Here is a 5,938-nt window from a genome sequence, read left to right on the forward strand (position 1 = left end):
CAGTTGGCACACAACAGCTCCAAAAAATATCATTCTTTAAAGGAAAACACCACCGTTTTCAACATTTTACTATGTTCTTACCTCAACTTAGACAAATTAATACATACCTATCTTTTTTTAATGAGAAACATATTGTATGGCATAAGAGCAATTCGTTTTCAGCACTTCGACCTCGGCGCGCAGTAACATCATCACTACAATGCAGTTCTCATTTTGTATCTACTTAAAAAATCGCTGTTTTATTTTGTGCCACCATACTTACTCGTGTTACTACTCATGTAACAGTCTTTAAATAGACAAAACATGGAAATGTTTAATGGCTTCTAAATTCATCCCTGTTTGGATCCTAAGGCATGAATGGGGCTAGGCTAAATGCTAACACAGTCACGACGCGCTGTACAAAGATTAAGTGCACACATTGAAAAAATGTGTTAATTCGATGAGTTGAGGTAAGAACATAGTAAAATATATAAAAACGGTGGTGTTTTCCTTTAATACACGTTTTCACCATAGGTGACGTTTCAAGCCGAATGGCTCTTCATCAGACTGATTCGGCTCGAAACGTCACCTGTGGTGAGAACATGTATTAAATAATAAGCAAATTCTGACGGTATGATTATATGTGTTCTTGCTATAAATAATTAATCCTACAACAATATAATCAAGTAATGTCAAGCATTCCAACACTGCAGACATTGTTTCTGCTTATTCATTTGGAAAATATAGAGGCAAATCTCTCAAAAGCACTGGTATTTACCAGTACTGGTAGGTATTTCTGCACATCACTCCTTAATGACTATAATTCATAACAAACAGCGAGAATATCAGCATTATTACTCCCTCACCGGTGTTAATCTGACTCACAAGGTGCCAGAGCCTGACATTAGCACAAATGACTTCATTCATCTTTGTTATGTAAGAGGTTTCCTCTTATTTCTTGTTTGTTTATGAAAACACTCACACTATATTGGAGATAGATTTACCAAAAACGTCTGTGATTTACATCCTTTTGAATGCAGAGGAACTTTTGAAGCTGAAGCGGTTGAATCAGAATCGCTGTGCTGAGCTGGTTAGGATAGACAAAGAGAGCCAACGTGTTTACATTTTATAGGAAAAAATCTATCCAAAAACGCTGGGTTGCTTTTGCATATTATGTTGGTAGATAAGAAAGCAAAAAAACTTTAAATGTAACTTATTTTCTTCTTTCTTATTGGCCCCAAAAATAGATTTGATGCAAAACCCTTTAAGAAATACTCCTCCTCAGATTCCAGCCTTATCTTTGACAGTCAGTCTCTGGTATTTCACCATAAATTACAATGCTAGCATTCCTTACATCAGAAACTCTACTCTCTGGATTTGACATGAGCAGCATTAGGGATGAATCCTCTCTTGTGTGTGTGAAAAAGCTAATGAGATTCTACTGCACACTGATCTTGAATTTGTACACAGTTGGACTATTCATGAATATCAGACGTCACTCACATCTCAAACTTGTCTTCCACCATTTTGAGTACCTGAAGTGGTTGCAAAAGAACTAGAAGCTGTGCTTTCAAGATGTTTTGAGCATTAAATCGCTATTTTTACAACACTAAGGCGGCTCGACACAACATGATACTTTACTCGAAGTATCACCTGTGTCTCTACACGTGAACTAGTATGGAGAACATTGTTTGTGTACACAGAGTTTACTAAAAATAAGGTTTTAAACAACTGACTTTGGTTATTTTGGTGTCCGCTCGCTGCCATCTTGTTAGTCAAGATGTATCGATCTCCGAATGCGACATAAGGATGAATAGCTCCTAAAGCATAGTTCTATATAAATGATCGCATAATTCGTTGTTTTGTCGCAAGTGAATAACAATATTGACTTTCTAGTTGAAAAATGAGCCTCATATGAGATTCATTCATTGGAATTCGGAAATCGATTGTTTATGTCTGGCAAAGATGACGAGCAGACACCATAACAGACAAAGTCAGTTGTTCAAAACCTTTCTTTTTAGTAAACTCTGTGTACACAAACAATGTTCTCACTGCTGGCGTTCATGTGTAGAGATCCAGGTGATACTTCAAGCAAAGTTTCATGTTGTGTCGCGCCTTCTTATGTTGTAAAATAGTGGTAGTTCGGTAGCAGCGGACAGCAGCTGGAAGAATGCATCAGGGATCGACTAGGCATCACACCGTAACCAATATTTTTTTTAAAGTAGCGTTTCTTTTCATGACAGTCGAGGTGTGAAATGTTGTCTTTCATAGCCATTTCCCATATTCGTAAGAATCATAGACAGTAAAAGATAAGAAATCCATAAATCGTAGCAAGCTAGCCTGATATTCATGAATATAATACACAGTAACCCTTTTTATGTTAATTTAAGCACATATATTATATTATGGGCCAGATTTACTAAACGAAAAATGAGCACAAAAGCAAAATTCCAAAAAAAGCACAGATGGGAGTGGTAATATTTGCAGGTACATTTACTAAAAAGGCACAAATTGCACAACAGCTAATTTCTATAATGACCAATGCAATCTACCAAGAGCAGTGCAAATTAGTTCAGGGTCTCAAATAAGCAGAGCTGGTGAGTTGAATTCAGCACCACGAACATCGCAGCTAATGAAGCTATAGTACACTGAAAAGAATTGGAGGACAAAAAGGAAGGTTTATAAGTTTTAAAACATCTGCTATTGTGTGACTCCTAGTGACTCCTCTTTTATTTCATCCAGCCGAAATAACATGGCTTGGCAAACAATATTTTTGAATCATATGTTTCTCTTTCTTTCCAAATAAACTGTTACGTGTGGAAAAAATCCCCTCTGATCTCTACAAAGCCTTCTCCTATTAACTACAATTGCTGCCATTTCAAGCGAAAAATTGCTTTTTTCTGCGTTAAATAATGGCGCAATACCAGTAATATCACACGCGCAATCCTTATTAAATCATGTTGCGTGAGTCATTTAAATAATCTCCTTCTTTAAATTTTGTGCGTGAAACTCCTAGAAATGCTTATGCAATAAGGTCAGTCGCAAAAATAACAAGACCACACCTTTTCAGCGATAATTATCCATTGCACGTCTTTAGTAAATCTCAACAGTCGTTATTTAACGCCAAAGATATGGTTTGCGCTGGCGCAAGCTGTTAGTAAATATGGCCTTAAATATTTATTAACATTTTTGACAATAACTGGTGAATGTTCAAGTACTGAGCTATCATCAACTCAACACTCAAACGGTTTCTCATCTGCTGATTATTAACAAGGCAGAAACTATTATATTATTTGTATTTTTTAATTAGATGTTAAAGGCTACACCAGTCTAGCATTCAAATAAAATATTGACAACATGTACAAACCACATATTGATGTAGCTTGTTACTTTTTTCTATAGTGCCATACTGTATGTAAAGGAATCACTGTAAAAAATATTTTTGTGTTTGACTTAAAAAGTTACCTGGTTGCTGTAAATTTTGGGTTAATTCAACTTAAAATATTAGTTGACACAACAGTTTTTACACAACTTTTTTGAGGCAACTAATATTTTTAAGTTAAACTCCAAATTTTAAAGCAACCAGGTAACTTACTTTTTATAAATTGAACCCACAAATCTTTTTTACAGTGTATCCTTATGGCACTGAGAGGAAATGATATCAAGTTACTAATAAATGAACCTGGTAATTTTTTTACAGGAAATTATTTGTTAATTTTGCAGACTGTTAACTGTTAATCTCAAAACACGACTCGCCTGTCCTCTCGGAGCTCCGGGCTGCCACTGACTTGGCTCTCCGCGCTACGACGGTGACAGCGAAGGCGATTGGTCGTGCCATGTCCACGCTGGTGGTCCAGGAATGCCACTTATGGCTATATCTTGCGGATATGTCAGATGCGGAGAAGAACAAGTTCTTTGACGCTCCAGTGTCCCAGACTGGTCTCTTCGGTGAGTCAGTGGAGTCTTTCGCCCAGCAGTTCTCCGCCGCCAGAAGCAGACAGAGGCGATCGCTCAGATCATGCCCCGGCGCAAGCGACCTGCATATCGCCCCCCAGCGCCGGCTGCCCCGTCTGCTCCTCGCCGAGGGCGCCCTGCGGCGGCTGCCTCTGCCCCCCCGCTAGGACTTCATCCAGGCCACGGAGGGGGAACAGCCGGCGTCAGCCCGCCCCGCCCGCCCCACCCGCTTCCCGTGGCAAACAGAAATTGAAGCGGCCCTGAGACGGGCGACCTGGATTTGGATGGGATCACTCTACGGGAGACAGTGAGTGCACCGCTCCCTCCTCCGGAGGAGGGCCGGGTGGAGAATCTTTGGTTTCGTTTTGTTTCTGTTCCGCCGGCTTCTCAGCCGGCACCCACAAAACCACAAAAAGAGTGCAATCCTATTCCTTCTCCAGGTCTCCAGAGGATCGAGAGAGACGTGAGCTTGCATTTACATGCTCATCCTCCCTCTCCTCTATCGCCAGCAGGTTTCCTGAGGAGTCCGAGCTCTCCCCTGAGGAGACCGGACCACCAGCACCCTCATCGGAGTCTGCGCTCTCCGCAGAGGAGACCAGACGACCGTCACCCTCAGCGGGCTCAGGTCAGTGTCACACACACACATACTGTAGATGTTTATGCTGTCACAGCAGACGCACCGCAGACCCACCTGTCTCGCTTTGCTGCCCCACCGCGGGTACACCGGTAGTGCCGTTAATTCCCCTCGTGCGGTCCCTGGGGGCTTGGCTTCAGCTTCCCAGCCGTCTCATTGGGTTTTACGCATGATCCGCCTCAGTTACAAAATACAATTCAACTGGCACACACCCAAATTCTCGGGCATTCGTTTCACCACCATGAAAGCATCCGATGCACATGTACTGCGTGCAGAAGTCAAAGTCCTGCTGGCGAAGGACGCGATCGAGCCGGTCCATCCAACCGAGATGAGGCCAGGGTTTTACAGCCCGTATTTCATAGTACCCAAAAAAGGCGGTGGGCTACGACCGATCTTGGATTTGCGCGTACTGAACAAATCTCTTCAGAAGAGGTCTTTCAGGATGATAACACCGAAGCAAATATTCAATTCAATTCGCCCCCAAGATTGGTTTGCAGCAATAGACCTGAAAAACGCGTACTTTCATGTGTCCATTCTCCCTCGTCACAGACCGTTTCTCCGTTCGAGGGTCGGGCATATCAGTACAAAGTTTTACCATTTGGGCTGTCTCTCTCTCCCCGTGTGTTCATGAAAGTAGTGGAGGCGGCGTTAAAGCCCCTCAGAGAGAGCGGTGTTCGCATATTGGCTTACCTCGACGATTGGCTTATAATAGCGCATTCTCGGCGGACGCTTTGCGAGCACAGAGATTTAACGCTTCGGCATCTCGCCCGTTTGGGTCTTCGGGTCAACTGGGAAAAGAGCAAACTCTGCCCCATGCATCTCTTTTCTCGGAATGGAACTGGACTCGATCGATTTATCGGCGCATTTAACAGAAGAGCGCGTCTAGTCAATTCTGACTTGCCTCGGTTCATTTCGAGGGAAGAATGTGGTCCCGCTGAAACAATTTCAAAATCTCCTGGGGCATATGGCAGCAGCCGTGGCTGTGACACCGCTCGGGCTGCTCCATATGAGACCGCTTCAGCATTGGCTTCACGATCGAGTCCCGAGGAGAGCGTGGCGCGCCGGCATCCATCGGTTCAGCTAATTTGGAAGAAGTTTGGTTGTGCGCAGATAGATCTGTTTGCATCGCCCACTGTCGCCTATTTTATTCACTAACTGAGGGCAGCCTCGCGTGGATGCGTTGACACACAGCTGGCCGCGGGGGATGCGCAAATACGCATTCCCTCCAGTTAGCTTAATCGCACAGACACTGTGCAAAGTCAGGCAGGACGAGGAGACCCTTTTACTGGTTGCGCCTTACTGGACGACCAGGAATTGGTTCCCAGAATTAATGCTCCTTTCGACAGCCCCTCCCTGGCGGATTCCCCTGAG

This window comes from Misgurnus anguillicaudatus, chromosome 19, assembly GCF_027580225.2.
Source record: "Misgurnus anguillicaudatus chromosome 19, ASM2758022v2, whole genome shotgun sequence".
NCBI lineage: Eukaryota > Metazoa > Chordata > Actinopteri > Cypriniformes > Cobitidae > Misgurnus > Misgurnus anguillicaudatus.